Genomic DNA, 23,965 nt, shown 5'->3' with positions numbered 1-23,965 from the left:
TTTCTTCTCTCAGCTTTCTTCACATATTATCTCACAATTAACAGGCCCAGAAGTCCCTGAGAGTTTATGCTGTTGGTGTCATGTGGGCCTTCCTCATTTCCATCTCTGTTCAGGGCTCCTCTCCAGGGCAGCTTCTGGTGGTGCCCTTAGAACCTTCTCTAAGGCCTTGAGACAACTTCTCCCAGTATGCCAGCTAGATCCTAGAGCCTAGATTGAGGTAAAGAGGTGAGAGAGAGAGAGAGAGAGAGAGAGAGAGAGTGTGTGTGTGTGTGTGTGTGTGTGTGTATGTGAATATGAGGGGAAGTAATAGTGGAAAACATGGGCCATTAATTTGAGTGGACGGATGAGTTGCAGCGGTCCCCTTTCCGTGGCGGTTGCCGCAGAAGGCACTCTGCTCCTGTCTCACCAGCTTGGTCTAAATATATTTGCATCTTTCAGTTCGACCTTGATGCCAGGAGACAGACTCGGTGCCTACTTCACATCTCCAGTGCTGGGAATCTGGCCTAAAGATTTTTCTCATTAGACTCTGTCATTAGTGAATCATAAGAAATTAATCTTTATGTGGACCAATGAAGCATATTGTTCTATTTTTTGTTAACTGAAAGAATCTGACAGGAAGTATTCTGAATTTGAAATGTGTGCCACTGGCCATCACAGTAGTAAGGGATTGCGATTTTCTTTCCTTCTTTTTCTTCTTAGCATGAAGCCCGTGCTGAGTTTCATACTCAGTCTTGTTTCTCATCAGAACTGCTCTGCAGTGGAGTCCTTTAGGGAGATCAGGGGAGAATGATTTTGCTTACTTGACAAGATGTTGTTGACGTAGCTAGCAGGCTAAAATGTCGAACTTCCCGAGTTGGAATTCGGTCTTTGTTTTCAGTATCGGTAGGGCTAGTGGAGCAGGATAAATGGAGTCCAGAGCAGCTTGGGGACGGCAAAGTGACCTCTTTATGGTTCTTTTCCACCATGAACGGACGCACAAGGAAAAAAATAGCACAGGGCACAGTGCTGAATACCTGTTGACCCGGAAAGCAGAAATATTTTGTTAATTCACCGCCCGTTGAGTGTGTTCAGCGCAGGCGCCCTGTGGTCTGGCCCGTACCGTGTGGGAAGAGTATTACACAGCAAGACCCTGAGGCCATGCAGACAAGCATCAGGGCCGCTGTGCAAAGAAGTCTTTGCATATTTAATGTTGAACTCCAAGACCTTACGGTTATTCTTAGGCGCATATCCCGTCGCATCCCGTCGACTGCTTAAGATTGAGGAGTGTGAGTTTGGGAAGGTAGACATCGTCATGACGATGAAAACTCACAACAGGGCGCATGTGGGCTGTGATCGCCCCGCGCTGACTCTGCTCTCACTGACGGCCGTGCAGCCTCCTGGCGAGCTCTGTGCTGATTTCCAGCCGTGCACAGGCCACCACCTGGAGGCACGGTGCACCTGGACGATGGGTGGCCGGGTCGGGTGGCTTGCTCTTCTGTGTCCGCGCGCGTCCGTACGGTGAGTTTGCCCACCTGGCAGAGTCTCTTGTCTGCCGAGTGTACCTCAGGTCTTGGGCTTGGCCCCGGGGTCAGGATGAGGTTGAGTCCTTGCTGTGGGAGAGCTCTCAGGGCAGTGGGGTAGAGACTTCTAAACGCCAGCGCGACGAGTCTCCTTCTGGAGTTGTAGGACCTTCTCCTGCTGTGAAGAATGGGGGAGGTTGGGGAAAGACGTCACAGTCCGGTGGTGGGTTTCAGAGAGAGGCCGGTCAGGCAGAAGAGGCAGCGGAAACCGTGTGTGCAGACGCAGGGAGATGGGAGAGACTGTGCCCAACTCGGGGGCGCCCCGTGGCTGGATTGCAGCACCCAAGCTGCCTCTCATTTATCGGTCCCAAGCCATTCCTCTCCACCCTAACCCAGTTCTTCCTTCCGAGCTGTTTCTCTTTGTGACATTACCCCGTAGCCTGACTCCCAAATGAGGAATTAAAAAAATATATATTTTATTTATTTATTTGACAGAGAGATCACAAGTAGGCAGAGAGGCAGTCAGGGAGAGAGAGAGGAAGAAGCAGGCTCTCCGCGGAGCAGAGAGCCCGATGTGGGGCTCGATCCCAGGACCCTGAGATCATAACCCCAGCTGAAGGCAGAGGCTTAACAACTACTGAGCCACCCAGGTGCCCCCCAAATGAGGAATTTTGAATCCCTGGCCTCCTATGCCCCGCATTCCTACCTAGCATAATCCTTCATGGTGTCCTCTGTTTGTCAAGAACGTCACTGCTCTGTCCCGTCGCCTAAGCCCTTCTGCTTCCTCTCTAACCTCTACAGCTGTGCCGCCCAGTATAGCCGCACTAAGCACATGTGGCTATTTATATAAACTTGAATGAAAAGTCAAGGAGATTAAAAAGACAGTTCCTCAGGGGTGCTAGCTGTAGTGCAAGTATTCTGTAGCTGGTGGCTGGTCTGTAGGATGGCTCAGTTCCAGACGCTCCATGGTCTGTTTGCCATCCTCTGTCGGAGGAACTTTCCTTCTTGGACCGCGACCAGGTCCCTCCTCCTCCTGGAGGAGTCCACATCCCCAGTGTGGCCCTCCAGGGGCTTAGCCTGCTGGCCCCTGCTCAGGCCCCTGCTCTGCCTCGTGGTATTCAGCTCTTCCCTCTCTCCTGGCCCCCCACCGGCACGTTCTTGATTCTTTCATACGTTTTTACCCTAGTGCCTGCTGCATTTCCCCTCCGGAGTCTCCTTCCCTGCCTGAGCTTCCCTGCGCGGACCTGGTGCCACCGGCTCTCTCCCGGGCTCTCTGCGCGGACCTGGTGCCGCCGGCTCTCTGGCTCTCTGCCGGGCTCTCTTCAGCTTGGTCTCACTTTCGCAGGTGCTCCAGGCACCCGTGATCACCCGGGGGTACTCGCCTCTGGGCTGCTTACCCTGTGGTGTCGTGGTTTGTCTCGCTCTATGGCGGGCACAGTGGTTAGGCTGCGGGCACAGATAGACTTAATTTCAAAACCAACCCTTTACTTGCCAGGTGGCTTTGGGCAAGATATTTAACTTCCTTGAGCTTCAGTGTCTTCTTCTGTGAAGTCAGTCTGCCGTTTTCCTCATGGGAGATGAAACCAAACGCACGGTAGCTGCCAGCCGTCGCCCCGGATGTCATTCCAGGAGCCTTCAGCCCTGCGGAGGCCACATCATCTACCAACAGTGACGGGGTTTTCTCTTCTTTTCTGATTGTTGTACCTTTACTGACTTTTCTTACTGAGTTGGCTACTATCTCCAGTACAACTTGAATAGAAAAGGCAATAAGCAGCAGCCTTTTCTTGTTCCTGTGCTTTCTGTTTGCTGCAGTTCTGGGAAGTGTTTTGTTTTGTTTCGTTGGTTTTCTTTTGTTTCAGCTGAGTTCCATCATGCCCCCCACCTCCATTGCATTTGTTCTTTCTCTCTCTTTTAGTCTAGAAATTAAATCCTCTGTCTAGCCCGTTAGTGGTTATCCCCTGCAGGGTTTAACACATAACAAATCCAAAGTAATGTCTTTTCTCTTTCTTTTCTCTCAGAAGGATTTAAAACATTTTATTTTATTTATTTTTTTTTAAGATTTTATTTATTTAACAGACAGAGATCACAAGTAGGCAGAGAGGCAGGCAAAGAGAGAGAGAGGAGGAAGCAGGCTCTCCGCGGAGCAGAGAGCCCGATGTGGGGCTCGATCCCAGGACCCTGGGATTATGACCTGAGCCGAAGGCAGAGGCTTTAACCTACTGAGCCACCCAGGCGCCCTGGATTTAAAACATTTTAACTCCACACTCCTCCCAACTTATTCAGCATTTCCTTTCTGAATTTTAGAATCCTACAAATTAGATAATATGTTTCATATAGTCAGTGCTGTTTATATATGTTAGTGTAGTTATGTGTATATTTGCTTACCCTTTCTTCTTGTGCTTCAAGCTTTCCCTCTGAGATCATTTCTTTTTTTTTTTTTAAAGACATATTACCTTTTTTTTTTTTTTTTTTAAGATTTTATTTGTTTATTTGGCAGACAGATCACAAGTAGACAGAGAGGCAGGCAGAGAGAGAGGGAGGGAAACAGGCTCCCCGCTGAGCAGAGAGCCCGATGCGGGGCTCGATCCCAGGACCCTGGGATCATGACCCGAGCTGAAGGCAGTGGCTTAACCCACTGAGCCACCCAGGTGCCCCTCTGAGATCATTTCTTTATCTTTTTCTTTTTTCTTTCTTTTTTTTTTTTTTTTGCCTGAAGTAGATGCTTTAGAATTTTCTTTTCTGTGATGTCTTTTTTGGGAGGCTGGTGGTGGTGGTATCTATTTTACGGGTTTGCAGATATCTAGTTCTTATTAAAAACTAGTTTTGCTGGGTATAGAATTCTGAGTTGGCAAATACTGTTGCTCAGCATGTAGAATATATCACTACAGTGTGTTCTGGCTTTCACTTTTGTTCTTAGTCCAGTTGTCATTCTTTGTGGTCTTTTCTCTCTGGTTGCCTCTACGATCTTTTCTGAGCCTTTGAGTTTCTACAGTTTTATTTTATCTTGGTGTGGCTCACTGTCTCTAAAATCTTTTCTTGAGTTCATTGGGCTTCCTTAGTCTGTGGTTTAGTGTCTTTAGGCATGCTGAGAAATGGTCTTTAAAGATTGCTTCTTACCCGTCCTTAATGTTACCTCCTTCTGGAAGTTTCTTAGATGTAAGTTAGGCTTCCCTGTTTTTCTCAAGTCTTTAGTCAAACTTTTATATTTTCTTTCTTTGTCTCTCTCTGTTACATCAGAGATAAAGAAGACTTATCTACTTATATTTCTTTAAATTTGCCTTTTTGATGGCTTTAGATTCCCTTATGATCATGTGGAGTTTAATAAAATGATACAATTATATTTATTCAGCTTTTAACATTTTTCAGTGGTAGACTCATAAGATACCTGGTTTGTCTTGCTGCTGAGAACAGAAGTGTGTTCTGTCATAGTGCATGTTTGTGTCAGAGCCTAGCATGTTCCTTGACTCATTTGTTCCACACATGTTTATTTTGCTCCTATTGTGCATCAGTGCTGAGGATAGGGGGTGAACTTGACACAGTTCTTGTTCTTCAGGGGCTTGTGTTCTTGTGGGTTGTCGCTCTCGGCCCGCAAGAACGACTCGGAGACTCACGTAGCGGCGAACCTTCTTCTTTAATCGCTTTTTTCTTCTCCTTTTACCCTCGGCGCATGCGTTTTTATACAGGCAGTGTTACCCAATCACAATGCAGTGCTCATGCACCTCCGGCGAGAGTGGACCTAAATGAACAGCCAATCATATTCAGTCCCTTACGGCTCTTAGAGTAGGCCTCCTGTACCGGCTCCCGACAGTGGGTGATGAGAGACAGTATATAAATACGTAATTTGGCACGGGAGACTGAGTGTTACTTAAAAAAAAAAAAGTAGAGTTTAGGAGCTGATGTGTCGGAGGAATGGGGACGGGTTGGGCTTTTTAAAGAAGGTGATATGTGAGCAGCTGTTTGATGATGTGAAGCAGCAAAGCCAGCAGACCCTGGGGGGGGGGGGTGTTCCTGGCAGAGGGGAAGCAGGCGTGAAGATAGGTCTGAGTTTGGTGTGTTTGGAGGCCCACGGGAAGGTCACCGCAGCTGGAGGAGCCAGGGATAGGGGTTGGAACGAGCTGGTCCTAGAGCTGGAACCTGGAGGCAGATCACATGGGACCTTGTGGGTTAGGGTGGGGAGTGTAGATTAGTGAGAAGCGTTTTCCAGCATGCTGAAAGACACAACTGTTGGCAAGTTTTAAGTTTGGTGGCTTGGCCCCAGGTAGCCGAAGCAGAGATGGTGTGAGGTGGCCACACTCTAGCTCTGTTTCAAGGTGGAGCTGATGGATGTAGGGTGTGAGGGAAGGAGAGGCGTCAGGGGTGGCATGGGGACATGTGCCCTAAGTGGCCACGTAGATGATGGAGCCCTTTACTGAAAGAGAAAGACTGGGTAGGAGACTGTTTCGGGGATGGAGGAGCCAGAGCTGAGTTTTGGGCAGTGCGTCAGCGAGGCCCATTGGGTGCCAAGGAGTTGGTGCTGAGCCAGTGCTTGGGGCTGTGCTGGACTCTGCAGTGCAGAAGGGGGTTGGTTCTGTGCTGGGGAAGTCAAGTCAGGAGGCATCAGTGGGGGACTGGTGTTGAAAGTCACAGGAAGGAGAATTCACCTAGAAACTGGCATGCAGAGAAGAGGGAAGGGCCCAGAAGCCTGGACCCTGTGGCCTTTCCAGCAGTGAAGGTGCTGCCGGGTGCTTTGCAGGACAGGGCTGGAAGGTGTGTGGGCACTTGAACTGAGTGAATGTAAGTGATACACAGGCCAATTAGCAGTCACTTGAAGATAAGGGTTGTGGATTCCTTTACCAGAAATCTTAGGTTTCATGCTTATGGACATTATAAAGGTGCCTAGGGCCCTTACCTTATTTCCTTTTGAATTCTCAAAAGTTTGAATTTCAGAATTTTCGAAAGACCCAACCGGTATTCTTAGGGTGGAAAAATTAAGAAATACAGTTATGCAAAAAGAAAACTCCCAAACTCATATAATCCACCATCCAGAGAGGGTGAGTAAATGTTAACATTTATTCAAGTATTTCCTCAGATGTCTCCTCCTCGGGAAGACCTTTGTTGACCACCATCCTGTCTATAGTAGACCCCAACACTCTGTCCCCCACTGGCTTTGTGTCCCAGCCCAGCCCTCAACACCGCCTGCTGCGACATTCTCTCCTGGTCTGTCTGCAAGTCCTCTGGTCCCTGGAGCATCAGAAGCCCTCGCTCGGTACGCTTTGCTGAATGAAGCAGTTTACATTTTGGATCATAGCCTTCTGGACTATTTCTCTGTGTAACCACCCACTTTTAAACCTTTATTATTATTATTATTTTTAAAGATTTTATTTATTTGTTTATTTGACAGAGAGAGAGGGAGAGAGAGGGAATACAAGCAGAGGGAGTGGGAGAGGGAAAAGCAGGCTTCCTGCTAAGCAGGGAGCCTGATGTGGGGTCAGTCCCAGGACCCTGGGACCATGACCCAAGCCTAAGATGGACGCCTTAAGACTGAGCCACCCCAGTGACCCTCTTAAACCTGTATTTTTAAGTAACCTACAGTAGTCAGTGATTTAGACCTCAGGGGCTACAGCAGAGCCGCCTGTGCCCTTGGGAGCATTGGGTGCTGTCCTCGGTCTATGTCCAGCCTCTCTGAGCAGCTCCTGAGCCTGGACCGTGGCCGGAACACCTCATCCTCACTGTCACCTGGCCGCAGGCCTCAGATCTCCCCCTTCCTCTTGTAAACTGCAGTCCTGCTTGCCCCTCCTCCATTATCCTCCATCCTCTCTCCTTCCTGTCCCCTAATCAGGTGTGATCTTGTCTTCTCTTTCTGGCTGTACTGTGAATTCCTGGGTTGTAGGGCTGAGTCTTCTTAGGGATGTATTTGCTCCCTTTCCCGAGCTCTTAGCTAGGTTTCTGGCATTCAGAAAGTGAATGTTTTAAAAAGAAAAAAAGAATTAAAAAGTGGGAAATAAAAAATAAATTTTAAAAAAGAAAGTCAATGTTTTTAGAAGATTAGAATAAATAAATATACATAAAATTATAAAATATTTTGACTTAATATAATTTTACTGAGTTTATCAGAATAAATTATATATTTTATTAAAAATGCTTAAACATTTGGAACACGGTCTATTTCTTGAGCTAGCCAAACTGAGAAATGTTTTATTAAGGATAGAGCGTTGAAAGTCCTTTTGGAAACTCCCTTTGTCTTTATCTGTGCCAGCTCCAAAGTGTGTAATCAGTTGTTCCTTATAATCCTGGGGCAGCAGCCCTTTCTGCCCATGGGTCCTGACCCCACGCATTAATGAAACCATCTTTTAGGATTTAAAAAAAAAATAAATAAATAAGGAGAGGCTCTTTCTGTGTCTGTGAGAGAGAGAGAGGGAGTGTGTGTGTGCATGGACACATGCTTGGGCATATAGGGTGTGTGTGTTTGTGTGTGTGTGGAGTATCTGTGCACGTGTGTGCGTGTGCGCGCATGTATGTGTGCTTGGTAGTATAAATTGAAGTTAAGATAGCAACCAAGGCATTTTCTTTAGAGCTTTTCAGATAATGCTTATTATATATGGTAATTAGGAATTTTATCATAAATGGAAATTATTCTTTGTAATATTGTAACTGGAAATGTTTATCAGGTAGCATCAGGAAAAAAGATATGTAAGAGGCTTGGTTTCTGTTTTGTGTTCTTGGCGTTTTCTGTGTAAGTTCTGCTTACTCCAGTGACATCTGCCCCGTGGGCCCGAGAGACGGAAGGAGTTGGACTAGAGACAGCCAGGTAGAGTTGAACGCTTCCTGCGTGCCTAGTGAATGCAGGTGCTCACATCTAATGTGTCGTTTATTTTCTTTCTTTCTTTTTTTTTTTTTTAAGATTTTATTTATTTATTTGACAGAGAGAGATCACAAGTAGGCAGAGAGACAGGCAGAGAGAGAGGAGGAAGCAGGCTCCCTGCTGAGCAGAGAGCCCGATGCGGGACTCGATCCCAGGACTCTGGGATCACGACCTGAGCTGAAGTCAGAGGCTTTAACCCGCTGAGCTACCCAGGCGCCCCTGTGTTGTTTATTTTCATTTTATTTTATTTTATTTTTAAGTAGGCTGCCACCCAGCGTGGAGCCCAGCACAGGGCTTGAGCTCATGACCCCGAGGTCAAGACCTGAGCTGAGATCAAGAGTCGGATGCTTAACCAACTGAGCCACCCAGGCTTAAATGACCCCAGTATGTCATTTAAGTGTCTCATAATGTCCCAGGAAATAGGTTGGCCATGTTTGTCGCTATTTTACACATAAAAAGACTGAGGTTTAGGAGGTAAAATTTGCACCTGTCATAGCTAGTACAAACCTGCTCTTTCTCCCTGTTTAGAGGGAACTTTAGTTACTAATTCTGTTTGGTTGTAGCTCAGTAGTTCTAGATTGTTCCTTGATAAGTGGGTTCCCTATTCATTTTTCCAAATTACTGGGATGACCTTCATGTTATGTGAACTTCGTAAGAAATAAAATCACTGTCAAGTTAAAACTCCATTGTCTGTTGTCACACCAGGTCTACACTGGCCCTGTAGCTTTCTCCCGAGCTGAAGGCTTTGGCTTGTGCTTGTACATTTGAATGAAACGGAAGACTGTCTTGAGAAAGTGGCACCATAGTTGAGTGCGTAGTACTTAAAAATCAAATTCTTTTGTGGTTTGCATGACTTTTTTTTTTTTTCTTTTAAACTTCAAAGGCACTGGCCACAATAGCACTGCTTGAGAAGTATTTGAGTAGTTTGCTTCCTGACGGCTCGGCTCTGAGGAGCGTGCTGTCTCACCGGTGGTTTCCCGCCCGTGCTCACATCCGTACGAGCTGCTTTCTGTTGCGAGGAGAGCAGCGGCGCGGAGCAGATGTCACCCTTCCTGCTGTGTAATGAGTGACACAGGCAGGCGACCTGGAGGGTGTGCCCTTCGGCACCCCACCACTCTTTGGCAGTTATCTCTCCCTCCTTGAAAGCCACAGCCGCTTTGGGGCTTGGCCTTAGAGCCTGGCTGCCCCTGGGCTGCAGTTTGTGGCCCTTCTCTTTGTCACTCAGTGTCCTCCACCTGGAATGCCCTTCCCTACCTCTCCAGGGCTGAGTCCCCACTAAACATCAGCCCTGTGCACCCTGTCCACACCCTCCTGTGTGGTCCCACTGCGCTTTGTGCAGAATTCTGTCCTGGGGCTTGGCCCTGGGATGGGGACTAAGTGTCCGTCACGCCTGTGAGAAGGCAGATGACTCCGTGGTCGTGTCTGAAGGCTTTGCGGCTGACCCCTAGTCCCCCTCACACCAGCAGCTTGCTGTCATCGAAGGCCCCTGTGCTGGCTATGTGCCAGGTCTCAGACAAAGGCCATTTGAAACTCACAACCTCAAAGGCAGATTGGATTCCATGTCACAGAGAAACAGTATCAATCACAGACCTCTTCAGCATTTTGCCAGCAGTGACTGGGCCATTCTGGGGTCCTGCCAGTGAGTCTTGTGAAGAATCCTAGACGCGGACTTCCGAGGCCTTCTAGATGGATGCGTCCCGGTATGCCGTGTGCTTCCCTCCTGCTGTCCTCAGTGTGCGGGTGGGCTGCAGCCCCTCCAGAGGGCGGGCGTGTGCTCACTCTGACCCGGAGGGAGGGGGACCGAGTGCTGCCACTCTGCACAGGAAAAGAGGCAGCGGGGAACTGCCCACAGAGGCCCTTTGTGTGACAGGAAGTCCTTGCAGAAGGGGCTGCTCAAAGTGGAGGGGTTAAAAGAAGTTGAAGTGCTTGACCTGAGGCCACTCTGACTCATGCGTGTTGTTAATAATGCCTTTTGTTGGATCTTGGGAACCTGCTCCAGCAGAGTCCGCGGCAGCCTTGCAACCACCCGCTCCCGGCGGCCGGCGGCCCTCTCCCTCTCTTTCCCTGTCGTGCCTGTCCTTGGTGAACGCCCCCATTTTCTTGCCTGGACAAAAGACAGCCTCCTGACCCATTCTGTATTTTTTTCCTTCTGCTTTTGCCAGAAGACACTTTCTGGCTGACCTGGGCCTACGTGACTTTTCTTTTTTAGGGTTTAAGTACCTCTCTTGAGTTTCAAAACTTGCAGCTGAAGGAAGAAGTTTCCCACTGGGCAAGTGCTTCTGATCGAGTGATGGAATTTTCAGGAGTGTTTGATGTAGGTCGTCAAGGACTGGCCCCGGGGAGAGTGGGGCTGCGCTCTCAGAGAATCTCGGGGGTAAAGAGCAGCAGTGAAGGAGCCTCAGCCAACAGCCCAGCTCCCTGGAGTGTGTCTGTGGCCCTCTCTCCTTTGTCAGGTGCTGCTGCCAGGCGGCAGGGACCCCCTGAAGTGAGGGGGGAGGTGGTGGCGGTGAGGAGCCGCTGTGTCCTCCTGAGCTCCCCAGACGACACCAGCGCAGTGTGAGAGGAGCCACAGGCTTCCAGGAGGGTGTGTGTCTGCACATGCGTGTGCACCTGTGTGCAAGTATTTATGCGTGTGTCAGGGCACTCCCGCTAGTGTCAGGGCGTTCTAAGATTCTGTGGTAGTAACACCACTTCTGTTGTGGGCAGGCGGGTTTTACCTGTTGTGGCACAGCTGGGCTCTTTGCTGGGTTGACATGGGGGCAAATCGTGAGCTTGTTCTCTAGTTCCCTAAAGTGAGTCTCTCTGGAACGTGACTGCCTGGGCAGTTGGTCCAGAATGCTTACCTCCGTGAGGAGGAAGCCATGTCTGTTGAATGTGTTCAATCCTGCATAATAGGTACTTTCTTGAGATTGTGGTGACCATAGGTCATAACTCTTTTCCACATTTGGAGGGGTAGAACTTTGAAACTGCAAATACCCTTATCTTATGGACCCTTATCTTAAAGACCCTATGGCCGAGCCCACACTGTGGAGAAGGGAGAAGTGAGTGTGAGGAGGGTAGGAGTGGGATAGAGCCACAAATGCCTATCCCCCTCCCCCGTACTGGGGTGCTCCCTGGGGCAGGTGACTTGGTGGCTCACCCTTTCTTTGACCACACTTGAAATGAGCCTCCTGGGGCGCCTGGGTGGCTCAGTGGGTTAAGCCGCTGCCTTCGGCTCAGGTCATGATCTCAGGGTCCTGGGATCGAGTCCCGCGTCGGGCTCTCTGCTCAGCGGGGAGCCTGCTTCCTCCTCTCTCTCTCTCTGCCTGCCTCTCTGCCTACTTGTGATCTCTGTCTGTCAAATAAATAAATAAAATCTTTTAAAAAAAAATAAATAAAAGAAATGAGCCTCCTGCAGACCTGATGTGTGAGGGGGCACGTGTGGAATGGCCCAGAGTGTGGTAGGCACACAGCATGTCACTCCCGTCCCCAGGTCAAGAGCCAAGGAGGGACCTGTGACGTGTGCCAAGGTCTGGCGCAGGGTGTCCCCTGCCCTGACAAGTCTTCAGGCTTTAATCTTTCTCCATTCTTCACCCTTGGACTGCCATGGACTTGGTGCGCTTGTACTTCTGGAGGCCCCGCCCCGGACTGTAACAGGTATATGACTTAAAGTCCTCTGCTACGTACGCACACTCAGTGCAGATGTTTACTCTCACGCTGCAGGTTGTCAGCTGTGGCGGAATGAGCACGGTGTGACTGGAACATGGTGGGAATGGGGAGGCGCGAGGAGGCAGTCGTTGGAGCTGGAAGGCCCTGCTGGCGAGGCTAAGAAGTCTTGGGGAGATTCCAAGTTGAAGTGTAACCTAATCTTCCAAAAGACATGTCCGCCACCATGGCAACATCGTGGAGGATGAAAGGAAGCGGGACCGGACCTGTATGCTGTTGGTGGCCTAGGCAGGAGAGGGTGGTGGCCTTACTGAAGGGAGCCGTTGTTATGGGGCTGGGTGAGGCAGGAGGATTTGGGATGGACTCTGCTGTCAGGTCGTGGAAACTGCTTACGCGTGGTGGGGTCAGTAGGGTGTTGGGTGTGGGAAGAAAAGGAGTTTCTGGTCTGTGCTGCTGGGTGAATGGTGGAGGCCATTTCCTGATGTGGGAAACCCAAGGGCTGGGGTGGGCTTAGGGAAGGTAGGAAGTGATTTGCAGGGACTGTGTGACAGCCTAGCGGAGGTGTCCAGAAGGCAGTCGGATGCGTGGGTCTGGACTTTTTGGCCAGAGATGCAGATCGGGGGACATGAGGTGAAAGGAGGATGTGCTGCTTGCCCAGGGACAGCGCGCTGCGGGAGCGTGGGTCCAGGGACAGCGCGCTGCGGGAGCGTGGGCCCCGGGACAGCGCGCTGCGGGAGCGTGGGCCCCGGGACAGCGCGCTGCGGGAGCGTGGGCCCCGGGACAGCGCGCTGCGGGAGCGTGGGCCCCGGGACAGCGCGCTGCGGGAGCGTGGGCCCAGGGACAGCGCGCTGCGGGAGCGTGGGCCCAGGGACAGCGCGCTGCGGGAGCGTGGGCCCCGGGACAGCGCGCTGCGGGAGCGTGGGCCCCGGGACAGCGCGCTGCGGGAGCGTGGGCCCCGGGACAGCGCGCTGCGGGAGCGTGGGCCCAGGGACAGCGCGCTGCGGGAGCGTGGGCCCAGGGACAGCGCGCTGCGGGAGCGTGGGCCCAGGGACAGCGCGCTGCGGGAGCGTGGGCCCAGGGACAGCGCGCTGCGGGAGCGTGGGCCCAGGGACAGCGCGCTGCGGGAGCGTGGGCCCAGGGACAGCGCGCTGCGGGAGCGTGGGCCCAGGGACAGCGCGCTGCGGGAGCGTGGGCCCAGGGACAGCGCGCTGCGGGAGTGGGGCCTCGGGACAGCGCGCTACTGGAGGGTGGGCCCCGGGACAGCGCGCTACGGGAGGGTGGGCCCAGGGACAGCGCGCTGCGGGAGTGGGGCCCAGGGACAGCGCGCTACTGGAGAGTGGGGCCTGGGTCGGAATCCTGAGGATTGCCAACATCTAAGACCTGGGCAGAAGAGCAGGAGAAAAAGCAGGAGGGACAGTGTTGGGAACACCGGGGTGTGATTGTCAGAGGAGGGCATGGGGGTGGTGGTGGGTAGGGAGGAGGGGGCAGGGGCACTGAGAAGACCTGGAACTGCCGTGGGTTTGCACTCAGAGCCTGGGAAGTATCTGCAGCGTGGTACCAGGCAGTCTTGCTTTGTAATGTGGTTGGCTTCGTCAGAGACGGAGAGGAAGCTGCAGGCGGTGAGCCGAGTGGTCAGCTCTGGTAGGAAGCTTGGCTGTGGGGGCGAGTCCCTGTGACGGGGGAGGAAGTGGGATGAGGGGCCAGCCTCCGACAGGGGTGTGTGTGGCGAGGCCAGCCTGTGGGTGCAGAGGCCTCTTGAGTGGCGGCAAGAAGCGGATGGGGTTCTGAATGCCGGCCCGTGTTCTGTGAGAGGGAAGGGGGATGGTCGGAGAGCAGGTGTGCAGGAGCCTTTGGGGGAGAGCTGGGGAGAGGCAGTGAGGGGGACCCCCCGCCACCCCTAAGAGGTGGCCTTCTCCGCAGCATCCAGCAGAGCGCTCGTAACTGTGGCGGAGGCAGTGTGTGGGGCAGAGGGTGGTGTTTTCACCAGGCAGGTGTGATGCTGCTCGTCCCCATGGTGCCATGAGGGTAAGAGGGGTGAAGACAGGGCGCCGGGCAGCCCGGGACGGAGGAGAGAGGAGGTGTGGTAATGAGCAGGGTTTGTCTCATGAAAGACAACTCAGTCTTACTGCCCCTTCAATTTCTGTTGACCTTTGCCATTCATAGGAATACTAGCCCCAAGGAAGAAGCATGATTTTTATAGTTACCGAAGGAGGTTCTGTGGTTACAAATGGGAATCGTTTGAAAGTAAACACTGGGGAGCAAACAGTGAGGAGGTGTCCGGGTGTCCGAGTGAGGGAAGCTTTGTTGTGTGTCCACTGCTCTTTTGGGTGCCTTGATACCTAGTGAGGCTTTTGAACAACCTTCCGGGGGCCCAGCCTTGTCTCTCCCTCTACACATCACTGGCAGGTGGTCTGCCGGCCTCACCTTGAACTTCAGGGACAACACTTACTGAGGATTCCTTCCCGGTATCGCAAAGCTTAAATTTTAGTGAGTTTTTCTTTGTGTAAAGTCATGACCCATTCCCTTGAAACATGAACCCATGTTTGTTGGGTGAAGGAGGAATATGATATCTCAGTCCCCAGTACAAATACATGCCCCTTAAAACGCACATGCCGAAGTTGTTTCATAGAAAGAAGGAGCACTCAGCTCCATCACCACGAGGTCTCCTCCAACCTGTCACCCGACTTGATGATATGTTGGTTGAGACATTCAGTCACTTGGCAAATATTTGAGCATCTACTTCATGCTAAGTACTGGGGATACAAAGATGAAAACCTGTAATTCTTGCCTTTAAAGTTTATGTGTCATAAATGTCTCTGTGCTGTTTTACTCAGCTTTTTCACTTGGCCCACATTTGAACATAAAATGATTTACCTATTTGTCCTTTAAAATGACTGTGTGGTGTCTGCTGTGTCCATTCGCCATTGTTTTCTCAGTTGGTGAGCATTGACTTGTCTCTAGTCCTTGCTGTTATAAATATCACTGGGATGAACATTTTGTTCAAGCTATGTTTTTCTTTGAGTTTATTTTCTTGGGGCATATTCCCCAGGGTGGGACTGCCGGGCCAGAGGTTGATAACTCTCTTGTTCTGTATTTCCAGATTTTTCCATGAAGCCTATCAGCAATGTTAGAGTACATTGTATTTTGCTATAGCCCCACCCAAACTGGCATTACCCTTCTAATTTTTCATATTTTTACAAGTTATTTCCATTTTTAAAGGAAGCCGTGCTTTTCCCCGCCACCCGTTAATTTGTTGTGTCGGATTGGCTAAGTTATGCAGCATTAACAAGCGACCCCCAAATCTGAGGCGTAACATAATACACATGTCTTACACTCTCTCTGCATGTCCCTCTCCGCATGTGGGGTGTTGGGGGTGCAGTTCTACACAGTCCAATCGGGGCCAGGCTGATTCAGAAGGCTTCCCTTTCCTGTAGCTGTGAGGTGATCCTTCCCAAAGGATGACAGGCGGAAAAGAAAGGGCCAGGTGCTTTGAACAAGGCTTTTCACTAGGAGAGTGGCCTGGCTTAGCAGATGGAACTTCTGTGAGCATTCCTGAGATGCCCCAGCCATCTTTTCTCCTGTGTGTGCATCTCTGGCAACTTCTTTGTGTAGTGGGTTAGGATCCTTGGTCTTCATATGAGTCCTTAATATATTCTGAGTAATAAGATCTTTATCAGTTGTGTTGAACCCATTTTTCTTTCTTTGCTTTTCACATTACATTTTATTGTGCAGAGGTTTGTCATTACATAAGTCTTGGGCACATCCATCTTTTTCTGTCTTTTGTTTCTTTAATATCACAAGTTTATAATTTTCTTTTCTTTCTTTTCTTCTTTTTTAAGTAGGCTGTAGGTCCATTGCGGGGCTTGAACTCATGATCCTGACAGTAAGGGTCGCATGTTTTACTAACTGAGCCAGCTAGGTGCCCCTACAAGCTTATCATTTTCTTAAAGCCAGAGAATAAACTATTTCTTTGAGTTGCTTAAAATAGATTTTTATTTGCCTCCGAACGAGACTTTACCTCCTACCACTATATAACGTCAGGTAGTTTTAATCTAAGTTAACTTTGGTCTCTGGTGATACCTGTTTGTTCTGCAACATGGAAGAAATGAGACCACAACAGTACAACACCTCTTCCTGATAAAAACACGCAACAGAGTAGCACTAGAAGGGAGCTTCATTGGCATGATAAAGGGCATGAATGAGAACCCACTGGGTTGGGAAAGGAAAGACCAAAAGGACAAGGATGTCTGCTCTCTGTTCACACTGCCCTGGAGGCTCTACCCAGAGCAGTGAAGCAGGAAAAGGAAATGAAAGGCATATAAATTGGAAAGAAAAAATAAAACTATCTCTGTTTGCAGATAGCATGTCCTTGTATATAGAAAACCCTAAGGAATTCACTAATCTGTTAGAACTAATATCTGTGTTCAACAGGGGTGCAGGATATTAAGATCAACATACAAAAACAATGGTATTGCTATACACTAGCAATGAGTAATCCAAAGGAGTACGAGACTCACTTACTGAAAACTGTAAAAAACATTGTTGAGAGAAATTAAAAGTGACCTAAGTAAATGGACAGCTATCCCCCTTCCATGGACTGAAAGACTTGATGTGGTTAAGATGGCATCACTCCCCAAACTGATCTGCAGATTCAGCGTGACTCCTACCAAAAACCTCAACTATCTCCCCCCTTTATTTTGTTTGGTAGAAATTGACATGCGCATGCTAAAATTCTAATGGAAATGTAAGGTACCCAGAATAGTCAAAGTAACTTTGAAAAAAGCAGAACAAAATTGGAGGACTCACGCTTCCTAAGTTCAAAATTTTCTGCAAATATATAGTATTTAAGACAGCGTGATATTGGCTTATAGAGTAGACATATAGATCAGTGGGATAGAATTGAGAGAACAGAGTACAACTTGTATATGGTCGCTTGATTTTGGATGAGGGCACAAAGCCAGTTCAATGGGGGAAAGAACAGTCTTTCAACAAATAGTTCTGGGACAACTTGGTATCTACATATAAAAGAATGAATTTGGACCCCTGCTTTATACCAAATATAAAATTTAGCTCTAAGTGAGCCAGAGACGTCAGTGGAAGAGCTAAATCCGTAAAACTCTTGGAGGAAAGCAGGCACAGACCTTCCTCACTTTGGATTAGGCAACAGTTTCTGAAATATGACACCAAAACACAAGGGAGAAAGATAGATAAATTGGACTTTATCAAAATTAAAAACTTTTATGCTTCCAAGGATGCTATTAAGAGAATAAAAAGATAGCTCACAGAATAGAAGAAAATGTTGAAAAATCCTGTATCTGGTAAAGGACTTGCACCTAGAACAAACATAAAAGAACTCGATTAAAACTCAGCAACAAGGGCACCTAAGTAGCTCAGTCAGTTAAGTGTCTGCTTTGGGCTCAGGTCATGATCCCAAGGGTTCTGGATTCCAGTCCCTCATCAGGCCCCCTGCTCAGCGAGGGAGCCTGCTTCTCCCTCTGAGCCACCCCCCCACCCCGCACCACCGGTGTACACACCCTCTCACTTGTGAAAATAAATAAATAAAATCTTAAAAAAACAAGAAAACAAACAACACCCCCACCCCAGCAATGAAAGGACAAATAACCCGATTAAAAACTGGGCAAAAGATCTGAACAGACACTTCTCTAAAGATGATATACAAATGGTCAAAAAGCATATTAGTTATTAGGGAAATGCCAGTCAAAACCACACTGGGGTATTACCTCACCCCTGCTGGGATGGCTGTGATCAGAAAGGGCAGCCACTGACTAGCGCTGGTGAGGATGTGGAAACCTCGGAACCCCACCCACTGCTGGGGGGTGTAAGGCAGTGCAGCTGCCTTGCCGAACAGTCTGGCTGACTGGGGGAAATAACTTTGGAAATGGTTCTTCAGAAAGCTGGGGAGTTGCAATTCCACTCCTAGGTATCTCCCCGAAAGAAATGAAGACATGTCCATGTAACGGGTTGTGCGTAAACGCTCACAGCAGCATTTATAATAGCCCCAAAGTGGAAATGACCCCAATGCCCATCAGCTTGGTCCTGGATAAACACGGTGTGCTCCAAACATATGACGGCACGGTATTTCGTGATAAAAAGGAACTCCGTCTGATAGGTGCTATGGCATGGGTGGCCTCGGAAGCATTGTGCTGAGTGAAAGAGGCCAGTCACGAGAGATCACACGCTGCAGGATTCCGCTGATGGGAAATGTACAGAATAGGCAAATCCACAGAGACAGAAAGTAGGTGAGTGGTGGCCGGGGGGTAGACGTGTGGGGACGGGGTGACTGTCAAAGGGTACAGAGTTTCTTTTTGGGGTGAGATGTTCTAAAATGGACTGTAGTGATGGTTGCACAGCTCCAAACATACTAAAGAAAATCACTGTGTACTCTTTAAATGGGTGAATTGTGTGAATTGTATCTCAATTTAAAAAAATAGGAAAACAGCAGAATTTCAACTACTTAAAACCATTGCTGCTCCCACAACCTCTTCTGGCCAAATAATGTCATCCCTTTGTATGTTCTTGAGATGCGTTTGGGTCGTTCTCATTTGTATAAACAAAATATTTTTCTGACCTTCCTAAGTTGTGGCTTCCAGGTTAAACAGAAAGTGTGGGAGGCAGATGTGGAGGCAGAGGCGGAGGCAGGCGTTGTCGGCAGAAGGGAAGGGACTGGGCGGAGAGAAGACTGGGGCTGGCAGGTGCCCGTCTCCAGGCCCTGCTCATCTCCCTGTGCTCAGCGTGGGGCTGACATTCTGGTGCCACCACGTCCTGCCACTGACCTTGGTGACTCCTCGCCTGTCCTCCCCCCTTCCCACACATCTGTTCAAGGAGAAGTGGCAATCGAAGAGTGGAAGAGGGCCTGCCGAGCTGTAGGCCCCCCTGCGCGGCACCTTTGTTCTCACCGCCAGGAGCCAGTGTCATCTGGTCAGCAAGCGCAGGCACATACGGACCCTCTGCTGGGCAGGCTTCTGCACTTCAAGGTGAAGAAGATACGGCTTGCCCTTGAGCCGCTAGCAGTCTGATGATGATTGACGCCACAGTGCGTTTCCTTCCTGCCTTCTTGCATAGAAGATAAAAATCTGTTTTTGGAGTAAGCTGCTATCTGAATTACCAAGCAGTTAAGAAGGAATTTGAGTTTTTCTGCCAGCACTCCTTCTTTCCATTTGGTGCTGGTTTGACTGTGTCATAGATGACTGTGTAATAGGTAACATGTGTTGGGCTGATCACAGACGTCGGCCTCCTGGAGCCTAGTGGCCCCGGAGGAGCTCCCCTGCTGCAGCCTGCGCTGGGGCACACGCCCAGGGCAAGAGTCCTGCTGGAGAAGTCTAGGGATCGTGTATGGTGGAGCATTCCCTGGTCTGCCCGCTTATCAAACGCCAGGCATCTGCAGAGGCCGAGAAAATATGCAAGCTCTAGGAAGTCAGGGGCTTATCTTGCTTGCTGTGGTCTCAGTCAGTCTCAAGACCTGTTTCTTGGTGAGCGAGGGGGTGAGTAGAGGGGCCGGCAGCCGGATGCAGTGACACCGTTTGTGCCGTGGTTGATGACAGTCCTTCTGGCTCCCAAGAGCCAGGCAGGTCTGGGAATGGGTCTCTCTCTTTTTATTTATTTTTTTTTTAAGATTTTATTTGTTTACTTGACAGAGATCACAAGCAGGCAGAGAGACAGGCAGAGAGAGAGGGAGGGAACAGGCTCCCCTCTGAGCAGGGAGCCTGATGCAGGGCTCGATCCCAGGACCCTGAGGTCATGACCTGAGCCGAAGGTAGAGGCTTTAACCCACTGAGCCACCCAGGTGCCCCGGGTCTCTCTTTTAGTAGATGGGGAAGCTGAGGCTGTGCAGGTAAAAGCCACAGCGAGCACCGTTCTTGTCCCACTCCAACCTGGACAGCAGAAGTGGCCCTGTTTCTCATCAGAGTGCCGCGCCCTGGGAGTGTATCTGGGCCCCGAGGCGGGTTGGCCCTGACGGGATGGTGGGGAGCAGAGGAGCTGGAATCTGGCGAGGCCTGCTTGAAGTAATTTCTCTTTCCAGTCTTCGGCCTGTTCCTGTATGTTTTCTTGCACTGCTGTTTGTATTCTCACATTAATATCAGACTTGCAAATGTGTCATTTTTGTCCTTTTTAAAGTAACTTTTTTATTTTTAAACCTGTGGAGCATCGAGTCAATATTTAGCTTTGGGAAATGTTGAGTGCGAGCCTCCGCGTTCCCAGGGTGCCCGCCTGCGGAGGGAGGCCTCACAAGGAGGACTGCAGGAAATCAGCCCCAGGCGCGGACCTGTCCGCTGACACGTTTCCACTGCATAAGAAAAATGAGCTTGGGGGACACGGCTACATGCTCTTTGCTCCAGCTCCTCCTTAACTCGTGTGGGCGAACTCACAGCTGACGGGCTGGCCTGAGACCCGGTGACTTCGGGTCTTGCCGTCCTTTGCTGCCAGTTCTCCATAACCTGAGATTGTTTTTACTCAGAACAGGAAGAGCCACAGGGGCTGAAAAGGACCAGGAAGGGGCGGCCATCTGTTTGTTTTCTTTGAGGGATTAGGATGTAGAAGACACCAGAGGTAAAACATAGTCATTTTAAGAGTTGCTAGAGGACTCCAGATACAGTATTTTGAAATACTAATGTCTCACATTGAAAAGCTTTTCTCCTCTAACTGCTCTCTCTGAAATAAATAGATCTTAGAAAAAAAAAAAAAAGAAATGAGAAAGGATCACAGGTGAAGAAGGAAAGACTAGGAGAGAGGAGGTACAGGCTGAACTGTTATCCTTTCTCATTTCTTTTTCTTTTTTTTTTTTTTTTAAAGACCCGTTTATTTTAGAGCAGGAAGAGCAGAGGGAGGGAGAGAGCATCTGAAGGAGACTCTGCTGAGTGTAGAGCCCAGCGTGGGACTTGAACCCAGAACCCTGAGATCTTGACCTGAACTGAAACCAAGAGCCAGCTGATTAACCGATTGTGCCACCCAGGCGCCCCACACTGTCTCATTCCTTGAGCACTTGTTTTGGGCTATACACAGATAAAGGGGCAGAACCCTGCCCCCATGGAATTCCTCACGGAGTAGAAGGACATCTGTGAGCCTCACAGAAGGCACGTGACAGGAGTGGTGACTTTTAACTTGGCCAGACTGGTGTGGGGGGGGAGATGGTGGCACCTAAAGGACTCTGGGGAATTGCCACGTGGCCTCTTGGGGCCGCATGTGTCTGTACACCTTCTGCTCAGTCTGTACACCCTCTGCTCTCCTTGACACAGTATATACTCGGGGAGCCCTTCCTAGAGGAAGAACTTCCTTATCCACTTCTGAAGCCTGTTCTGACAGAACAGCCGATTGTAAGATTTGAGTTCACTTCCTATAAGATAATCGGAAAGGAAAGGTCAAGCCTTTTAACACCTCCTTGCATGTTCCAAAGGTGGAAGCTTTATTAAGCATTTTTTGGCATCTGGGCTTTCCTTTCTTCTTCATGCCAGTTTTAAGAGTAAAATAAACAAAAACACCTTTCTCTGGATCCATCAGAACCATCTCGGTTTTCACTCTTAGGCCTTAGGAATGCACTGCTGAGTATTTGCGATTCGTATCATCTGTTCCTTGGTGAGCCCAGGAAACAGTTTAGAAACTAAACCCCTAGTGCAGATGGAGAGTGAGGGATTTCAGGAGACCCTGCCTGTGCTTACCTGAAGTGACTGCTTGAGTGCTGCGGCGCGGCGCACGTCCACCTTGCGTCAGAGGGTGTCAGTTCTTAGTGCTGTCGGTTTGAATCTAGCATTTAGCAAGATAATTTCGCTTTACTTTGCACAAGTGTGGGCAGGGGCTGGTGAGGACGTGATCTGGGGAAAGTCTGCTGGGTGAGAAGAGGGGAGCCTTCTGGAAGTGGGGGTCCAGGACCACTTAAGCAGGGAGGAGAAGCTGCTCCAGCTTCGTGTCTGTACAGCCGGCCGCAGACACTCTGGGACCCTCGTCAGTGCTGGGCTCTCCTGCCTCTTGGGGCTTCGTGGAGTCAGTGGGAAGGTCTTGGGGTCCGCGTCCCTGCTCCTTACCCACAGTGGGCCTCAGTCAAGTCTGGGTCGGTGGGGAGAGCCGAGCTCAGGAATTGCAGGGCACAGTTGCTGCTGGCACATGGTCGTAGAATCACTGAGCCCGAGAACCTGGGCAGGAGGTCAGGGACGGATACTGGTGGCATCGAAGCTGAAAGACCGAGGTCGTTTTGTTTTATGCTCAAGATTCTTCCAGAACTCCTGCGTCATCGCTTCTGTTGCTGTCTGCCTGGTGGCGGCCACTGTCCCCTCTCACCGGGCAGCGCTGCCATGGCTGTATGACCAGGCACGCCTTCCTGCCCTCGGACTCAAGCTTCCTTTTGCCACGTGCCTTTCCCCTGGAGGCCCTCAGGGCCTTCAGCTTTGTCTCAGATGTCCCCTGTTCAATGAGACCTTCTCCGGCCACTCCGCTTGAAAGTTCAGGCTCCTTTCTGCCTTCACCCTCCTCCCTTTTCCTCGCTGTGTTTCTCCACGCAGCAGCCACGCTGGCTTATTCTTTGTCAGTCACTTGCGCTAGAATGTGACACCCGGAGGCCGGGGCTCTTCTTCCGCTGCATCCCCTGTCGGACTCCCCAGCACCCAGAACGTAGTGCGACTGCACGTATTGAAAGAATGGAAAGCAGACAGAAGGTGGGTGGTATAAGGGACATATGCTAATTTAATGAAAAGTAAAACCCCCTTTTGATTGCTGCTTTTATTTAATAAAAAAAAGTCCTCTTCATTTCTCGTTTAGACACAAAATGCATAATACACATTTTCACTGCAGACTTTGAACCAGTGCCCCAGATGGGCCCGAATCCATCCCGAGCCCGCACTCCCAGGCTCCCCTTAGCATGTCCAAGTTTAAATAGAACTTGAAGATCACCTACTTTAGGAACGAGGAAACCGAGTCCAAGGAGTCTTATACTAAGTGCAAGGTTATTCTGCTCCAGCTTCAGATGTGCACCAGAGCCAGGAAAGGGAACCAGCATTTATTTTCCGGCCCAGAGGAGACCGGCACGTCCTTGCATCCTCTCAGCTAATCGTCATTCAGAAGCCCGCACGGTGCTCCTCCTCATCCCCATTTTATGAGTGTGTCCGAAGCACAGAGCAGTAATGTGATTTGCTGAGGCACATGGCTAATAAGACTCAGATGGCTGGGTTAGTCCCTTTCCCAGCCAGTGCTCGTGGGGACATCCCTGGAGCCCCGCCTGGGTGGCACAGGGAATCTCCTCCTTGGCGCTGGCGGCTAGGGTGTAGAGCGTGCTTTCCAGATCTGTTTTTTTTTTTTTTTTTTTTTTTTTTTTTTTTTTTATTAAAGATTTTATTTATTTATTTGACAGAGAGAAATCACAAGTAGTTAGAGAGGCAGGCAGAGAGAGGAGGAAGCAGGCTCCCTGCTGAGCAGAGAGCCCGATGCGGGACTCGATCCCAGGACCTGAGATCATGACCTGAGCCGAAGGCAGCGGCTTAACCCACTGAGCCACCCAGGTGCCCCCAGATCTGTTTGATGCTGCTGTTGGTCGGTCACCTGTGTTTCCACTGGCTCAGTGTGTTCCAGCTGTCCTGCCGGGAGCATGTTCTCAGGTTGACTTTTGTCTCTGTGGGCAACACTTTCTCCTACTCAAAGCTAGTGTGTGTATTTGAGTGGTTCTCTTCGGGTTTTGGTAACAAATTCAGTTGAAATCTCAGTGATTATGGGGCTTGATGAATAATTTATGTTGCAAAATATTTTAAAAGTAGTCCTAAACAAACAAAGCAAATTCTAAGAGATTACCTAAGTGCAGTTACTTCATTGAAACTGTCACCAAGTGGCAGCAAAGCTTGCTTTTTTTTTTTTTTTTTTAAGATTTTATTTATTTATTTGTCAGAAAGCGACACAGTCAGAGAGGGACCACAAGCAGGGGGAGTGGGACAAGGAGAAGCAGACTTCCCTCCAAGCAGGGAGCCCGATGCGGGGCTCGATC

The 23,965-nt window shown here is 49.8% G+C and overlaps 1 protein-coding gene across 7 annotated transcripts in view; it reads left to right on the top strand.

The window, feature by feature from the left end:
* The window catches only part of PACSIN2 (protein kinase C and casein kinase substrate in neurons 2), a 135,571-nt gene that overhangs the window by 50,377 nt on the left and 61,229 nt on the right, over nucleotides 1–23,965 (top strand). The window contains exon 1 of one of the 7 annotated variants that reach the window (XM_059187180.1): nucleotides 6,589–6,744. The exons of 5 other annotated variants lie outside the window; for them this stretch is intronic. The gene's annotated coding sequence lies outside the window, so the exon portion shown is untranslated. Of the gene's footprint in view, nucleotides 1–6,588; nucleotides 6,745–11,834; nucleotides 11,977–23,965 lie in introns of those variants that run through there. One more of the 7 variants, XM_059187181.1, reaches the window with a different exon arrangement.

The sequence above is a fragment of the Mustela lutreola genome, chromosome 8 (assembly GCF_030435805.1).
Source record: "Mustela lutreola isolate mMusLut2 chromosome 8, mMusLut2.pri, whole genome shotgun sequence".
Classification (NCBI taxonomy): domain Eukaryota; kingdom Metazoa; phylum Chordata; class Mammalia; order Carnivora; family Mustelidae; genus Mustela; species Mustela lutreola.
This window is presented reverse-complemented; position numbering and strand designations above follow the sequence as displayed.